General features: G+C 34.4%; 1 pseudogene; it reads right to left on the bottom strand.

Moving 5' to 3' along the window:
- Nucleotides 1–11,328: 11,328 nt before the first annotated feature.
- LOC128172678 (uncharacterized) lies at nt 11,329–12,581 on the bottom strand (annotated as a pseudogene).
- Nucleotides 12,582–19,835: the final 7,254 nt, after the last annotated feature.

Raw genomic sequence — 19,835 nt, 5'->3', positions numbered from 1 at the left:
TCAAACCAATTTGTTTTTTTTTTTTGTTGCATCGTATTGAATGAAAACTTAATGCATTAGTTTATATGAATTTAAGAGACCACATGATAAAATAGAAATTGATTAGTTTAAATTTTTCAAGTCAATTCAAATTTTCATTTCTGTCATATTTTTGCGTAAATAATTGAAATTGATGTCATTTCATGATATTTTCTACCACATTTTACATGGAAATATAATAAATACACACACAGTCATTTTATTTGACACGGCACACAGAAATTCAAATATATCATTTATAAAAAATTTAATGACATTCAGGTCTTTAGTATGTACCGCATACCGATCCCGATGCATTGTTTTGAAAAGAATGTAAAAACTCCGAAGTTTTCCGAATAGATTATAGTCTCGATAAAAACGCGCCAAACACGACAATCTATTAAGTATGACCTACTAGTATTTTTCAATTACGAGTAAAACAAAAAATATGTGATATTTTTTAAAAGGTACATCACATATTTCTATATGCAAATTTACTTTTAATTCATAAAAAATATGCATAGTATTAATTCTATTAAAAAGAACTATCCCGCAGAAACGCAGTAACAATATTTAAATGTGTATCAAATAACGGACCGCCTTCCGGCGGCCCGTAATAATACTCTGAGGAAACTCGTCAGAAACTTTTCGTACTTTTAATTACTTTTTTTATGCCACAGCTTTTATTTTATTATGCTTCCTTTAGGATTAAAAAAAAATATTTGCCCACTGATCTAATGTAAACTTACACACTGAAAAAAATATTGATATCAACTGAAAAATAAGACAAAATCAAATGTATGGAGAAACCAAAAATAATTGACTATTTTTACATGATTTCATGATTAAATATCACATTAACCATTACAGAGTTACGGTTCTTTATGACGCCTTTCATTGTAAGAGGTTAGGATGGCCTTCATTTGTTTACAAATGGATGAAAAGAACTCTTGCAGATTTCATTCGTTTTAGGTAGCAAGGGACAGTTTCGAATAAAGTACCCGTCAATATTTTTGTAAAATTGAGAGTTGCTGTACTTGAAGGCTTATGAGTGTTGCTAAAATTACTGAAATTCATGAAATGATTTTTAATGATTATCATTAGTTAGAGGGGTTTACTATTCATATGCATATTCACAAGTCATGTATTTTTCTAGTCAGAAATAAACTATAAGTACATCTCATGGGGGAGTGGTCACGAGTTTGGTCAGATTTTTATTTTTGTATTTTTTATAATGCATTAGTATAATGCATTTCTAATGACTAACCAAAATTTGAGTGTTAGTTATAGTGTTATGAGCCAGATGCAGAGCTCCCAATTCTTTGTTTTGTAAAAAGGCTTGTGTCATGTCTTTTATTTACATTGGTTCAATATACCGGTAAAAATTCTTTTTCAAGCTGATTTTTTTTTATCTGCTAATTTGTTTTGTACATCAATAAACAGCTCCTTGTATTTGTCAAATTCATTTTATGTCTTAACCTGGAATTTCAAGATGTAAACAAACACATGGCACAAGTCTTGTTTACATACCAAAGAAATGTAAGCCCTGTGTCTCGCTTAAAACTCGACAACTGAAACTCACAGTTTAATTGACTATTAGAAATGCATTACTTAAGCGGTATGAACATTCAAAATGGAAAAATAAATTTTGACCAAAATCATGACCATGCTCCTTATAAAACAAATATGGAACTTGGCCTAAATGTACATGCAGTATTCTTTGAATTGCCATATTGTCTGCATTTTTATTGTGCTGGTTAATTGTGTTTTAATACTCCACTCCAAAGGAGAGGGGGTATACTGCATTACCTTTGTGTGTCTGTCTGCCCGTCTTTTTGTTGGTCCTTTACAAATTTCTGTCTCATTTTTTCAGGAAAATTGATTGCAAATGCGTTAAAGTTTAACACACTCTTTGTTTTGGTATGCTGTATTGTTGGATCCAAATTTGTACCAATCAGATGACAACTTTTTGTTAAATAACGACAGTTTATCTTTAGCTTAAATTTTCAAACACATTTTTGTCAAAAATTTCTCGGCGCCTATTAATAGCAGAGGCTTAAAATTTTACCCTCTTTGTGTAGGCATGCCATATGGTGGGATTCCTTTTTTTTTTGTAAATGGTGACTACTCCCTGTTAAATATCGACTGCTTAATTTGTATATTCAGATCAGAGCGGGGGTATCACTTTTGAGTATTGGCTCACAGATATCTTGTTTATTTGTAATGAATTGACCTTTAGAATTAATGTTTCTTTTTTTAAAAAATTGATATTTGTTGTTAAAAAGAATAAATGCAGATGTAACCTGTACATCCCTATAGAAAAGATCTGTGTTGCAAAATGTTACATACTGCAATTAACTTGATGCCTTTTATATTAAAGGGGCATGGTCACGATTTGGCTCAAAATTTATTTTTCTCTTTTTAATGTGTACAATAACTTAATAAGGCATTTCTAATAATGAATGTTACAAACGCTAGGAACTGTTTCTTTAAGTTAAAAACGAATTAGTGATTAGAAAACTCAGCTTGAAAAAGAACCTTTACCGGTCAATTGTAACTACTCGGCCATTTCCGTCACCGCAAATAACCTCGTATTTGTATCGACGCCATGTTCGAACTCCTTTCAGTAGTCACGCGTCCTCACATCAGTGCGTATCGTGTGGGGATATGAAACGTCGTCTCTCTCCATTGAATCGATTCAAGTTAAATTCCAAGCATGAAACATTGACAAAGATAACGTCGTTTTTGGACTTACACAGAGAAAATATAGATTTTTCTAGCGTGTTTATGTGTGATCCTTGTTACAAGAAGATCTTAACATTTGATGCATTTCAGACCGAGGCACGAAGTCAGGCTATTAAAGTAATTAAGTTACAGCGTTCAAAAAGGCTTTCAACTACAACGCCAGAAAAATCTTTAAAAAGATACAAGGTAGCTGATCAAATTTTGACATCAGTGGAAAAGGTAAGTTACTGTTTATCATGTTTATATATGCCTAATCTAACTTCACTTCATGTATAATGCTGTCAAATGACACGTACAATCTTTCACTCTAAATGAACACAACTCGATTAAATTCCTCAGATTGTTGGTGGGGTTTCCGGTGCAAATTAATTAATTAAGTTTTAATTATATAGAATTGAAATTGACACTCATATTTTGTATTAAACTAGATCAAACAAGTGAGTACACCAAAGCGCCAGTCTGTGGTGGAACAGTTGGTGTCATATGTGGAGAAACTGCTGCTAAGAAATGACCATGGTCAGACAAAATCAAGAAAATCTCTGTTTACATGTGATCATGACGAAGAAGATATAACAAAATTTGATCATGATCATCTAGCATATACATTAAAAAGAAAAACAGAAAGTCAAGATAAAAAGAAAAACCCAGAGGAAATAAAGAAAATATTTGAAAAGGCTCCAAATGAAACTTACTCGCATTATGTTCTTCACGTAAAAAACTCTATGCAGAAAATGAAGATCCCTGGAGTAAGTGTTTTAAGTCAAAACACTCCCCAGGACCTCCCCAACCCCTGTCTTTTCACTGAAGCTGTCCAGGAAATGATATCAAACTGTGAATTTCTGTACGATATTCTTAAAGCAGCATTACATTTGTAGGTGACAAAATTTCAGAAACATCTAAAATCGCCACCATTGCTACAGTGTATGGGATGTTTATGCACAGTAACAATAACAAAATATCAGCTGTACAGCGACTGTTCACATCAGCAGCTATCAGATATCATGCTGATAACAAGGTATTTAACAGTTGTTGCTTATAGGTATTTAAAGTTTGTCTTGTTCGCTTACTCTTTAAAAGTTTATATTTATATTTAAATTATCAAATATCTTGTTCATAATTCTGTAGTTGCATATATGCATGTTTTAATTTAGATAGATTTTATGATTTGAATATGCAGCCACAAAATTTAAATTTTATACAATTTTAATCATTACAAAAAATGACTGGAAAGTGAAAACTACTGGTATGTAATAATGCATTTCGTATATCTCTAAAATATTTGATTATTAAAAGCATTTTCTATTTTCAGAGTTAACTTTGCTTATTTTCTATTGTAGCTAGTTTGTTGAAGATTTTTATTCTTAAATTTCAGTTGTATTGCAAAAAGCAAAATGGTGAAAATGAAACCTTTTGTATTTGCAATTTACTACTGAAATGATATATTCATCAGATCATGGGATACAAAGCATACTGTACTCCAGTTCTGTAAGCAGTTCACAGAGAAAAGGGCCATACAATATACTTTTTTACGTAGCAGGTTCTCGATATTGTAATGTTTTGTCATCTAATCCAATATCATATTTTCAACTGGCGGTTGTTCACTCATCTATATTCTGTATAATTCATTGTCATCATTATTGTGTGGAATTTCATTTGTATTGAAAAAAAAATAACTCTGTGTGACTGACTGTATCATTTTAGCGCTACTAATTTCTAACACAGAGTTCTGCAACTGCACGATACAATGTTTGCATGAATTCATTGCATGAATTTAATTGACCATGCATCCCAATATTAACATACATTCCTTGAAAAGGTGAGTTTTTATTTAATGTTGTTGATAACGGTATAACCTCCTGAGTTTATAATTTATATCTGCAAGGTACTCTAATTTGCATGCCTTTGGATAATAATAAATTTTAATTAACTTAATATAAATATAGTTTGTGCGAGACTTTGTATATTGAAGAATAATGGTGAATTTTTTATAGCTTCTTGGTGTTCTTAATAAAGTTCACATTACACTGTCTGACAATTTCAAGCAACAGCTTCTGGACTCATTTGCCATTCATTCTGAAGAATACTTAATCCAAACAATATCCTCAAGTAAACTTTATAAATGCAATTGCTTTAAATAGTTAAAAAAAAGTTCCTCATATAGCTACCAGGTATTGCCTATATGCTCTTACAAAATAAATTCCTTCTTCTTGTTAGGCATTGATGGAAAATTGAATGGTGACATCTTGGACCTTCGCGTAGACACCAATGATGTGAGAATGAACAACAAGGCCAAGGACTACCATTTCTTTGCATCAGACTGGGTTGCAGATCGAGTATCAGCTAAACTAGAAGACCTAAATGAAAGATCCCCAGTGGGCGACATTAATCAATTATCATATATGAACTTCATCCCAACACCAGCAGAGCATATTTAAGTCAAGAATTGCCTTAAAGTTCTACTTGGAAGAAATATTGTGTACCACATGCCAGAATTTAAATGGATGGACAAAGTTATTCCAGATCACATTCCACACGATCTGCAACAGGAGATGTCAACATCATCCCAAATATTTATGCTTCCAGTTCTTTAAAACAAGAGGCCCATGGGGCCACATCGCTCACCTGAGCAACAATGGGCTTTCAAAAGATATTGTGCCATATGGTTCCTCGGTAGAATAACAAAAAATAAATATTGTAAAGTATTCGAATTTTACACTTATTTTTTTATACACGTAATCTTTGACATTGTACCTTCATGAAATACTATTTTTTACCAGAATAAAAAAGTCCTACGCAAGATATAAAACTAAACATTTGGTAGGGGTACACTGTTAAGTTGTTAACTTCCAATTCCCTATATTTTCGTTCTGCCCCCCCCCCCCCCCCCACTTTGTAAAGCGATCAAAATATACGAGAGAATATAGGTACCTTTTTTTCATCAACTACTTACTAGTTATTATGTCTCCCCTTTCAAAGGGGAGACATATTGTTTTTGTCGACTTTCTTTTTCTTCTTCTTCTTCTTCTTATTCTTCTTCATCCAAGATTGTCCAAGCCGTAACTTAAATACCCTTTGACATTAAGACTTCAAACTTGGAACATTGGTAGATGGTATTGAGAAGAAGTGCACGCCGTCAAAAGTTTTGACCTTGACCTATTTCCTTTTTCAAGGTTAAGCGTTTTATAAAAAATAGAGTTTGGACTATAACACAAGACTCCTTAAACATACAAACTTTTAACTTGTATCATAGATAGATGGTATATCGTCCAGTTGAACCTTACCAAAATTTTTGACCTTGACCTTAGAATTTTATTTCAAGGTCAAATCGGAAAAAACTTCATTGTTCACCTCCTAAATATTCTTTTACAGAAGGACTTCAAACTTTACACAAAAAACAATTATAATACACTGAGGTGTACTATTGATAAATATTTGACCTTGACCTTGTTTTACTCAAGGTCAACTTGAGAAAATATAATTAAGTTTTGTCTGGGTGGTAACTTAGACACCTTTTGACATTAAGACTTCAAACTTGGAACATAGGTAGATGGTATTGAGAAGAAGTGCACGCCATCAAAATGTTTGACCTTGACCTATTATCTTCTTCAAGGTCAAGCGTTTTATAAAAAATATAGTCCAGACCATAACACAAGACTCATTAATCATACAATCTTTTAACTTGTATCATACATAGATGGTATATAGTCCAGTTGAACCTTACCAAAAATTTTGACCTTGACCTAAACATTTTATTTCAAGGTCAAATTAGAAAAAACTTCATTGTTCACCTCCTAAATATTCTTTGACAGAAGGACAAGAACAATTATAATACACTGAGGTGTACTATTGATTAATATTTGACCTTGACTTTGTTTTACTCAAGGTCAAATTAAGAAAAAATAATTAAATTTTGTCTGGGTGGTATCTTGGATACCTTTTGACATTTAGGCTTCAAACTTGGAACATAGGTAGATGGTATTGAGAAGGAGTGCACGCCTCCATAATTTTTTGACCTTGACCAACCTTGTGTCTCAAGTTTTCTAAACTGAATCATATATGGATGATATCTAACATATAGCTGACTTCATTCTTTTTCACTTATTAAATTTGCCCCATATTACAATCCTTTGGGAGAAGGGGAGACATGTGTTTTTTTGTATAAAAAAACAATACCCACTAGTTGTATTTAAAAGAAATATAAAATAGTTATTGTTTTTTTAATTTAAAAACTCCTACATGTATAGATGTGAAGAAGAAAATTGTACCTCAATGTGCTCAATTCCTCAAATAAAGGTCAAGGTGCGCCCATATTTTTTCTGTTTTATTTACCTTTGTTTAAATTGTCAAGAGCTCTATTGCGTACGTCCTTTCCTTTTTGATCATGTGATGTAGACACAGTATGATATGCTGTGCCTTCTTCTTGATGATGATGATGATGATGATGATGATCTTTCGGAAGCTTATTTTCAGAATCTCTCTAAAATTAAAACGAAGATAGCGAGAAACGAGGACCCTGTGTTGAAAGAAGCTTTGTTTGGAGCTAATTTTTAAGCCCTTTACCCGAGATTTTTGAATCGAAAAATCGACTTTACACTTGCCAAGAATCTCTCCGATGGTCAGCTATCTAGTCCAAATGTAGCGACCATCGGACAGAGGCATATATTAAGAATTGCTTTGATAGACTCTGCGGCAGCAAAACACCAAGGTAAGTAATAAAACACTTGTTATACGTTACAGATAAAATTAATACAACGGTTGCACGTACCCCATTGAGAACATCTTTTACGGTAAGGCCAAAATTAAAAATATATATGTTCCCCCTAATGCGACCGACCCAATGAAATCCCGCCGCCTGAAATATTTTTTTTACCACATTGAAGAGAGCTTTTTTAATTTTTTAAAGCCCAATTTAACCTTAATTCGTTTTTAGGAAACCCACACCTTTTACAGGGTTCGTTCAGGGTGTACCGTTCTTCCAATTGATGTGTCCACACAGACCAGGTGTCAGGATCTTCCCCCATTTGCCTTCCCCGAAGTTCCCGAGAGCCAAGAAGACATCTTGGCGTACATTCAATGGTTAGAAGGATTGTCATTCTCGGTGCAACAGAGGAAGGAGATGGCGGAGGAGAAGCTTCGTTCTGTGATGTCAAACACTCCGGATCTGCTGGCGGAGAGGGAAAAGCGGCGGAAGTTGGAAGCAGAAAAACTGCGTTTGCGTAAGGAACTTGCAGATCTGAAGGCGGCTCATCTTCTTTTTCCAGAACTGTGAGGTATTCTCCATTCATGTTATCTTCTTCAATAATCCCTGATATTTGTGACTGTGTCCTATTAACTGTATGTGGACTTGTGTCTAAATTATTTGTATTTCTTGAATTTGTAACGATATTGTTTATCTTGTAAAATTCCTTTTTTATTGTAACGATATATAAATTGTATCTACTGCATGTATTGTATTAAATATGTATATATGCATGCGAGTATGTATGTTATATAATTAGCTCTATATAGCATAGATATCAAATAGTATTTGTTTGTCAAATATCTTGGGTGTTGTATTATATTTATGAACTGTTTCTTGAGATGTAATCCATTGCAATGTGCGCTTATTTGTTTTATATTTGGTTTTTTTATTACACTTTGTATATTGGACTAATGTATGTATCGCATACATTAAGTCTTAAGAAGGGGGGAGTGTAATGGTGGATGATTTATTGTTATATCTACATATGTTACAAGACAAAATATCATCATTATGTCTTGTGTTGTTGTATCGTTGTAACTATATTCATTATTATATAGCATGTATTTCTATATTTTTACATGTTTTAAACTTCGGGTTCGTTGCTGACGTCGCGCGTGCGTCAGGCCGTTCTTAACAACGTCTGAAAGTATGTTGACGGCCTGACCACCGTTACCTCTGCAACGACAGTACTGAACGGACAGTTGAAAAGCACGGTTGCTTTTATTTTGACCTCTTTACGTAGATATTTAATATCCACCAACTCCCTCTGTTTAATTTATAGTACAACAAACAACTTATTAATCAACTTAATAAATCATCTTTTTAAACTATACGAATGTGTTTTCTCTCACTGTGTTTTATAATGAATCCGAAGTGGAAACGTAGAGTAATATCTAAAAAGGACCTCAGAGAGATTGCATGACAGGAAGACATAACTGTGGAAATTGCTAGAAGGAAGTGGACAGACTGTGTGACCGCCTTATATGCCACCTGGCTTGAAGAGGCCCAGGTAAGCAAGCAAGTTGCTTAAATCAAGATCATTTAGGATATGAAACGTTTTTCCAGACATGCATAAAGTGTTGTGCAAACATCTGAAGTTAAAATCCCGACGCGCCCCCCCCCCTCCCCCCTCAACACACCAAGAGAGCATCAAAGGGAACCGGGACCTGTACCCGTGGTTAGACGATTGTGTCGCGTGAGGAGAGCGCCGGAGAGACTTGTTTATTTAACACCATATCTGTGTAGACTGATCATACATTTTTTCCTCCTCAAATGCTGTGTTTTTTATATATATATATATATTTAATATATATTTACAACGAACTGAATTTTTTGATCTTATTAACAAACAAGTGAAAAGCTGTCAATGTGACAGCAAACCGGGTTTTCTTTTATGTAAACTGTATCCATAATCCATGTCAACCCTTTTCCAGTGAAATGGAGTACCCTACATGTTTATGCAACATTTTGCCAAAAAATGACTAAGTTCAAAAGCTAGTATTTTTTTCATAAATTATCGGAAATCGAAATCCTAGCAATATGCACACATCTGATATATGTACAATTGATCTGCAAAAGAACAACTTCCTATCTTGAGAACTGTAGGAGGAGTTATCCGTACAATGAGGGTACCCTATATGCAATATTTTGCCAAAAAATGACTAAGTTCAAAAGTTGATATTTTTTCAATAAATTATCGGAAATCAAAATCCTAGCAATATGCACACATCTGATATATGTACAATTGATCTGCAAAGAACAACTTCCTATCTTGAGAACTGTAGGAGGAGTTATCCGTACAATGAGGGTACCCTATATGCAATATTTAGCCAAAAAATGACTAAGTTCAAAAGCTGGTATTTTTTAGAAAAATTATCAGAAATCAAAATCCTAGCAATATGCACACCTCTGATATATGTACAATTAATCTGCAAAAGAACAACTTCCTATCTTGAGAACTGTAGGAGGAGTTATCCGTACAATGAGGGTACCCTATATGCAACATTTTGTTAAAAAATGACTAAGTTCAAAAGCTGGTATTTTTTCGATAAATTATCAGAAATCAAAATCCTAGCAATATGCACACCTCTGATATATGTACAATTGATCTGCAAAAGAACAACTTCCTATCTTGAGAACTGTAGGAGGAGTTATCCGTACAATGAGGGTACCCTATATGCAACATTTTGCCAAAAAATGACTAAGTTCAAAAGCTGGTATTTTTTCGATAAATTATCGGAAATCAAAATCTTAGCAATATGCACACCTCTGATATATGTACAATTGATCCGCAAAAGAACAACTTCCTATCTTGAAAACTGTAGGAGGAGTTATCCGTACAATGAGGGTACCCTTTTGGCAGCCGCCCGCCCGCCCGCCCGCCCGCCATTTTCACCATTTTAATAACCGGATTTTTCCGTTGGAAAACCCGGTTAAAAACAGACCTGTATTTTTGAGTATCTATTGTTTGAAACAAAAAAAGGGACTTTTTAATATTTATTCTTTTCTTTTATCGCAATATATGGGGTTTTTTGTATCAGAATTGCTTATGTTTATTAATAAATACAGTATTTATAAAATGCTTTTTTGAAATACTCTTTTAAATTTCACTAAGAGAATATTGACATATTTAACCTAAATTTTCTGACAATTTTGATCTTTGGACCTATGGTTATCAAACAGTTTCAGGAATGAGAGTTAAAAGCAAAAAAGTAAAAAGATTTGGGTTGAGGGTCGTGTCATAGAAAAAAAAGGGGGGGGGTAGAACGAATGGTTATGGGTTTATAGTTTCATGGCCAAATGAGGGGAGCAAGGTTTTGAGGGTGCATCGGGTAGCTCTAAGGGTGGAGATGCGTCTGACAATGCCCCGATTTCAAGGTGCATGTCTGCCATGAGATGATGTGCGCTCGATGCACCTCTCACTGGAGCGTCATGACAAAAAATCAGGAAAGGATCCTTTGCATGTAGCAGGAGGTATGCAGTGGGGCACACCATTCCCATCCAAGATGCATTTTGTAATCTATTTTGAAGTTTTAAATATATAATCATCCAATTAGTTATCTTGTTCAGAAAAAATGTGTTCTGAATGAGTCTCTTTGCATGATTTGGCTCGAGATTCTGTTAACACCATTTTTTCTTGATAGTTAATTTCCTGGTGTTTTTCATAAAGTTTGTAAATTTTCTTTTGTTTTGTAACTCTATTTACTTGGTTTCTTATGGACTTTTGATATGATTTCTTCAACTCAATATATTTTTGTATTTTGTCAGGGGTCTTGTCCACTTAGCCCCCATATGGTTTGGGGGCGCCGACCTTTGCGCAGAGACTTTGGAGGGAGGTTCCGGATTGAGCAGCCCGCCCAGCTAAGTTTCTTGTGAAAGGGACATTGCGAGTCAGTGATCGTCGCACAGTTCTATTGAAGCTTCCGACCTACTTAGAATTACTAATTTTATTGTCATGTCAAGGACAGCTGGAGACAACCCCTTTCAGAAACAAGCATGGATCATTGTTTTATTCTCGTCGGAGGACGATAATAAAAGCAAGCGGGTAAAACATTACATGTTTGGTGTAAGAGAACTTGCTCTTCATTTTATCTGCATCTTCAGCATATAGTTCACGCGATTGATTTATCTCGGCTGTACACCTGTCAACAACATCAAGGGCAAAATTATGCAAAAGTTTGGTTTTTTCTGCCTTTGGTTTTTTTGTCATGATCTCTAAGAGTGGACTCTTCTGGTCTCTTTTGATTGCTTTTCTTATTCGTTATCAGACAGGTGACAAGTGTCAATATAGTGACATGGCTTATTTCCCGGCAGACCATCCTTATAGAGGGAGTCTGCAGCCCGACCAACAGTGCTGTCTGGATCGGTGGAGACTTCCCTAACGTCAAGGCCATCTTTACAGAGTAGCTCCGCCATACCCTCCCTAGCTCACGTGAACTCATCCCCTATCGTATGATGCATCGGGAGGTTTGCCCCCCGTACCCCGGGATTGCACTGATAGTCTCGAGAGCCCGCATCAAGTAAGTGACGATGTTTTGAGTATATCTTATTTTTAGTATCATTTTAATTATTTTGTGTTTCGAGGTGATATTCTCGGCAAATGAGTACACAGTTTGTGTCGACGGCTGGAAGGGTGTCTCACCCACCCCCGAGGGTTATTGTACATGCCATCACAATGTACAGGGATGGCATGTGGGGACTCATTTCCCCGAAGGGTGTTTACATTTACCAGCCTAGGACACCTGTCACTCATGTCAGCCTCGTTGATGTTTTGGATCATGGGCAAAACTTTATTAGAAGCTTTTCTAGGGACCTACGAGCAGGAGGGGGAGTATTTGTAGAGAGAAGAATTTTACGCATCCCTTTATTACCCACAGGAGTTTGACTAAGCCCAATTTGCAGACTATAATTAATTTTTGCTGCCTTTCTATCCGGGGATTTGATATTTATCTCTTCAGACAGGTTGTAACGTCTAGACGAGTAGATACACTTGGAGCAGCGGAGCCCCATTCTGCTTCAAGGTCCCCGCCTCTCTTCCGACGCCAAGGACAAGTCCAGGTCTCTCCTGCTGGTAAAGTCGGAGAACCTCATTCCACATCTCAGCTGTTTTTTCCCAGCAGGTTGAGGAGTCTATGTGAATTTGGAGGCAGCCTAGGTAAAGTCACAATGATTTGACTTAAAACAGTCACCAGTACAACAGCATGCAAGCAGTTATAAGAGTTAATTCCCTTAGACTTACAGGCTGGACATGTAAAGGAAACCTAAGCTTCTTGTTTTTGTCTCAATTTACTGAAATGCCCTTTAGCTGCCTTAATCACACTTGACCTCGCATGTACCTACATGTAGTTACAGTGCTGCTATCGTAAAAGTTGACAAAACTATCCTATCCTATATCCTGTATCCTATCCTATCCCATACCTTCAAAATATATGAATGCAAGTTAAATGAAACGAAATTTAAGAATTAAATGATTTTATCAATTAATGTAGTACTCAAAATGAATAATTAAATCTTAAAACCGAATATTCTTCGAGCGGGATAACTTACTTACCTTTGCTACGGTAAAATTAAATCGTACGCGGGATGGACACAATAACGTAAACATACAGGTAAGCGATTCGATTTTTGATTTTACTATTTTTATGCATAAAAAAAACAGATAAATAACTTCGATGCACTTATTGAGGAACTGTTTGGTCACATATTTTTATCAAATTATTTTGTTATCACATATAACTGAGCGTAATTATCATTATTCGAGCGATTCGTTCGGCGATAAATGTAAACACGATCTGGAAATAAATAATTCCTTTAGGAAGTTTATATCGTTTATAGTTAAACCACTCGGAGTTTTTTTTTAAGTATAAATTCTTAAGCATTTATAGGTAGCTAAAAGTTATTAATTCGATATGTTCAGGTTAATATCGGACAGAAATATTTGTTATTGGGCATCGAAAAAATTATATGAAATGTAAAGCAATGTCTGTTTCTTGTATACATGTTTATTTTTTTAAAATGCCGAATTGGTCGTTTATAAATTCAAGCTTTTATACTTTGCAGACTTTAAATGAAGGAAATACAGAAATCTATTTCTGACATTGTCAAATGTTGCAACGAATTCTCGCAGTAACTCCGTACTTGCGTACGAATTGACAAAGATACATTGTTAAGGTGGCAGGGGACAGTTTTTTTGATACAATTCACTGTAGCCGAGAGATGCATGTCTTCGGAACTCTGTAACTAGAATTTCCTCAGTTCCCATTCAGCACAAATACCTTTAATTCACTCTTTATAAGGCCAATCACCAATTTCTGAAGAAAATTACTAGTCAAAACCTGTAAAATTCTCTACATACTGGTTTTTATGAGATTTTGACCCTTTCATATTTTGCTAATTTTTCATGATTTTTCAGCTTTTTAGACCTCCCCCAGCTAATTCCCTGCAGAGGGTTGACCTTCCGTACCGCGTGCATGTTGCACTATCACATGTCAGAAACTTACCAGTGTATAGTTTACAATGTCCCATCCACCTACTTTTCGTGTTATTTTACCTCCCGTCTGTAACTTGCAATTTCACTGTGTAAAGTCAGCACAACAGTCATAGCCGCAGGTTTCGCATTTTACTTCTGATTCTCATGTACCTAACATAAGGGGCCTACATATTGCATATCAATTTCAACAACAGACACCCCTCTAACTAATGATAATCATTAAAAATCATTTCATGAATTTTAGCAACACTCATAAGCCTTCAAGTACAGCAACTCTCAATTTTACAAAAATATTGACGGGTACTTTATTCGAAACTGTCCCTTGCTACCTTTAACATACACTAACATTCTCTGAATAGTCATCTAGTCTTAAAATTAAAAGGTTTATGCTATTCTGAGAAAAAGTACACCACATTTTGACAATTCCATTGAGGTTTAAGAAAAATATGGCCATTTAAGTAAACCCACCATTTCCACTTTCCTCTATTTAACACAGATCCATAGGGCTCTCCATAAATAAAGCATCTTTACCTAATCTTTTAGAGGTCAACTGGTGTCCAACCTCCTTGAATAAGAAACTTTATTCAATACTACATACATTTGCTTGATATTATCATGATAAAAGCATCACATCACTTAGAAATCCCTCTACATGTATACCCTCCCCCTATCTTTTGATTTTCACAAGAAGGATTAGTTTGAACATTTTAACCTAATATTATGAAACTTTTGGCAGTTTCCTTAAATCATTTCTTACACATATTTGAAAACAACCATCACTGATATCTAAAATTGATCTTTTCTGGTAAATGGATGATTTGTAGCATTTTTATTCAGAAAAAGTCATGTCGCCCTACATGTGATTTCTTGTTTTCATGAAAAACTAAGCCTATAATCATATTTAGTGGATATCTTACATATTCTGGTTTCTAGTCTCCTTTTAACTTTGCTTAATTAGTAAGACCTACAAGTGTGATGTGTGCGTTTAATTAAAATGAAATTCAAACACACCCGGGTACCTGGGGATGGATGAGAATTCCATGAAAAATGTTCAAATTTTACATGTTTTTCTACATTTTTGATGTATATATACAATAAAAGGGTAAAAATATGTTGTTTTTTATTCATTTCAAGAGTAATTATCATAGCAGATGTTATTTCAAGGTCAAATGTACATTTACATATCCTACATGTAATGGTAATGAAGTCCATTGGAAAGAGGTGGTGGCTTTTTCAATTCTGTAAATACATCTAAAATACCATTTTTTGATAGGAAGGAGCAAAAACTTGAGTTTTTTGACATATTGTATACTTTGATAACTGCATTTCTCTACATGTAAAGTTCATTTGAAATAAAAATATGCTGTTTTAAAAAAAATGGGTGATATAAGTCAAATGGCTTAATGTTATTTCATAAAATCAGACAGCAAAATGGCTGCAAATTCATAAATTTAATGATTTAATTGATAAAAACTGTTTTAAAGCATCTATTCTTATCTCAGTAATTAACTTAAGCCTATTAATTGTCATCAGGATAGGAAATACCTACTCTCTTAGCCAATTTACTCTAGTGGTGGTCATTCTACACATTTAAGAGGGAGTTACTCCCCTTCAATATTTTAGCTAATAAATCATGTAATGACATCTATGGCCAAGAAAATCATCCACTTTCACAAAATGTATGACTTATGGTACAAAATCCACTCAAAATTACAGTTAAAGGAGAAATATGAAAATACCATGTAGTCTTGAAGGTGGCAGGGGACAGTTTTTTTGATACAATTCACTGTAGCCGAGAGATGCATGTCTTCGGAACTCTGTAACTAGAATTTCCTCAGTTCCCATTCAGCACAAATACCTTTAATTCACTCTTTATAAGGCCAATCACCAATTTCTGAAGAAAATTACTAGTCAAAACCTGTAAAATTCTCTACATACTGGTTTTTATGAGATTTTGACCCTTTCATATTTTGCTAATTTTTCATGATTTTTCAGCTTTTTAGACCTCCCCCAGCTAATTCCCTGCAGAGGGTTGACCTTCCGTACCGCGTGCATGTTGCACTATCACATGTCAGAAACTTACCAGTGTATAGTTTACAATGTCCCATCCACCTACTTTTCGTGTTATTTTACCTCCCGTCTGTAACTTGCAATTTCACTGTGTAAAGTCAGCACAACAGTCATAGCCGCAGGTTTCGCATTTTACTTCTGATTCTCATGTACCTAACATAAGGGGCCTACATATTGCATATCAATTTCAACAACAGACACCCCTCTAACTAATGATAATCATTAAAAATCATTTCATGAATTTTAGCAACACTCATAAGCCTTCAAGTACAGCAACTCTCAATTTTACAAAAATATTGACGGGTACTTTATTCGAAACTGTCCCTTGCTACCTAAGCAAATTTTCGTTTCGCAAAATAACTCTGAAATTTATACTCGAATCTGATTGGCTACAGGATGCAAGATAGGATAGGATAGGATATGATAGAACTTAACTTTATATTTCTATCATGCATCCTATCCTATCCTATCCTATCCTTGTCAACTTTCAGGATAGCAGCACTGTACATGAAATTTTTAAATACATGAAACCCATCCTTTAAAGGTCATTATCGTGGATTTTTAAACCATATAGCAGATATTTGAATGAAGTTAATATAAGAAAATTGGGAAAAAAATTTGTGCAAGCGATTTCTCAAAAACGACTCGACCAATTTTCATTAAACTTTTAGAGATGATAGATACTGAACTAAACTTTATACGTGATTTTTTAATTTGATAACGGCATTTCCGTTTTAGAGATCATGATTTAATTGTTTACTGTGATAGGTAAAAAGTTTCAATGAGGTGTCCCATACAACCCTAGTTTAAGCCAGTGAATTTTACTATAAACCATTTATCAACTTGACAAATGAAACATTCAAGTTTGGGATAATATGTCATTGAACTTGAAAATGTTTATCAGTTGTTCAAGGAATGCTCTAATCTATCTTCAACCTTCTTTTCGCATTTACACAAAGATGTACAAACTGTGCAACACATGCACATTCCACATATGCAAGAGTGTAGGCAGTTTGCATATTTAGGTAGTAGAGCAGTGCTTTAGTTTAAACAATATTTATTCATTATAGATTCAAGTACATTTACATGATGATAAATTACAATTGTAAGATCGGGAAACAAGCCATGGGGCTTATATTAATCCCTCTCTTGCATACACTGCAGAAATGAGAGGTGTGAAATGAAATGTAAGTACAAGGAACAAAATAGGAAAATGTGTCAAAAGTCAAAGTTGGAAACACGTTTTATAAGGTAATGAAAAAAAGTCAACAAAATAAAATATCATGAAAAGAATATTACAATATATTCGTTGGTTAAACACCAGAACAGAAATATAGTATACATAATCGCGTGTTAATGTTCAAACACATCCATACAAAAAAGAAAAAGTGGCTTTATTTCTTACACCAGTTATGTGTACGTTTTCAGTAAAATTTTAACTCAATACATGCTAACACATCATAGAGATACCGTAGGATTTTTCCGATTTCCATTAATTATTGTCATAAATATAAATATAAGTGGTGGGAATAAGATAAACAGGCAACCCGGAAAAAAGGTATTATTATTGTACAACATTCTACGTGATATTATGATTGCTGAATCTTTTACTCTCAAGTATAAATCTTTGTACGGTGTGAAAAATTTGTTCATTTTCTACAATACTTAGATAATTAGATCCGTAGAGTAGTAAGTTAGGGTCTGTAGAATTTGCAAGTGTGTTTATTGTTATATTTCGTATTGTAGCATATTTTGGACAATGCAAAAGGTAATGATCAGTGTTTTCTACTGACCCACACGAACAAAAAGGGGATGGACAAAGGTTTCTATTGAACATATAAAGATTTAAAGTACTACATTCTAAACGTAGTTGAGAGTGGAGTATTTGACCTATGCGAGACCCTATATGATAGTATTCGGGAACAGTTATCTTGTTTTTGTTTAGATATTTTTTGAAGCTTAGTATGGAAGGATTGTTCTGTACATTGCTTGGTATTGTGTTCCAAAGTCGTATGGTGTTGGGAAGAAAAGAGTCGTAATATAGCTTAGTTCTTGCGTAGATTTCTCGTATTGAGTTAGTGCTCCGTGTATTATGTGATTCATTGGAGAGTAGCTGAGTCTGCAAAAGGTTTAATAGATAATTGGGAACTTTGCCGTGAAACATTTTAAACAAAAGAATAAGCCGATGGTCTTCCCGACGCTTAGATAAAGGAACCCAGCCTGTTTCTTTGTATAGGAGAGTTTTGGAGGCAAGTCTATTACCCCCTGTCACAATTCGCGCCGCTTCAAGCTGAATGTTCTCGATTTTTAAACTAAGATATTCTGGTATATTATCCCAAATAATATCGGCATATTCCAGGACTGGTCTAATAAAGGAGAAGTACAATTTTTGAAGACTATTTCTATCTAGTATATATTTTACCTTGCGCATTAGGCCCAATTTCGCGTATGCTTTAGATAGAATTTCATTGATATGCAAGTTCCACGATAGATTGCTACTTATAGTTACTCCGAGGTGTTTATGCGATTCTACATCTTTGAGATGGACATCGTCGAATATTAATGAGGGATGAAAAGGTTTCTTTAGTTTAAGGGAAATAGTCATACATTCCGTTTTGTTAGGATTGAAGGATACCAGCCATTTTTTCGACCACTCGTTTATTTTTTCAAGGTCAGAGTTTAGTAAAGTTCCGGACGTAAATGGATTTTCAACAGTTATGTAAACTGAAGTGTCGTCGGCAAAAAGTTTGATGTTGCATTCGATATCAACCACTAGGTCGTTTATGAAAATAAGGAAGAGGAGTGGACCTAGAATGCTGCCTTGTGGAACTCCTGCTTTGACATTCATAAATTCTGATCGAGATCCGTTAATAACAACACATTGTTTTCTATCATGGAGATAGCTGCGGAACCAAAGTAATAAGTTTCCTCGTATACCTATTTTTTCCAGTTTATACAATATACCTTTATGCCAAACCTTATCAAAAGCTTTACTGATATCAAAGAATACCACTCTGATCTCTTTGCCTTGATCAATAGCCCGATAAAAGTCGTTTGTTATACATAGTAATTGATTTATTGTGGAATCATTTGGACGGAATCCAGATTGTTGTGGAATTAATATGTTATTAGAATGAAGATAATTATATATGTGCTTAAAGATGCATCTTTCCATACACTTTCCAAGTACACTTAACAATGAGATGGGTCTGTAATTACTCGCAATATTAGCTGATCCTTTTTTAAATACTGGGACAACATTTGAAGTTTTCCATAGACTCGGGAAGGATGAGTTTTGAAGGGAAAGGTTGAAGAGTTTAGTAAGAGGATATGTAAGTTCTGATGAAGCTTGTTTGAGAAGCATTGGATTTAGGTTATCAGGGCCGGTAGCTTTGCTAGTGTTTAACATTTGTAAGGTGTCCTTAACATCTTGAGAAGAAATAACGATTCTATCGATAGTGCTCTGCGAAGTAATATTTGGGTTATCTGGTAGATCAGTATTTTCGTCATTGACTTGTGACTGTAGACAAAAATATGTATTAAATATAGTTGATTTTTCAAAATCGTCGCTTGTCGGTGAACTATTTTCATTTAATTTGATAGGAGGATAAGAAGATTTGTTAAGTTTTTTAATATTACTAACTCTTTTCAATAATGACCACCATTCTTTTTGAGACAGGTTTTTTGATTTGATTTGGTTTGCTAGTTTTAAGTAGTATGTTTGTCTTGCATTCCTTACTTTGTTTACACATTCATTTCTAGCTTTTCTGT

The sequence above is a fragment of the Crassostrea angulata genome, chromosome 2 (genome assembly GCF_025612915.1).
Source record: "Crassostrea angulata isolate pt1a10 chromosome 2, ASM2561291v2, whole genome shotgun sequence".
Taxonomy (NCBI): Eukaryota; Metazoa; Mollusca; class Bivalvia; order Ostreida; family Ostreidae; genus Magallana; species Magallana angulata.
The sequence above is the reverse complement of the archived record's forward strand: the minus strand, read 5'-3'. Positions and strand labels throughout refer to the sequence as shown.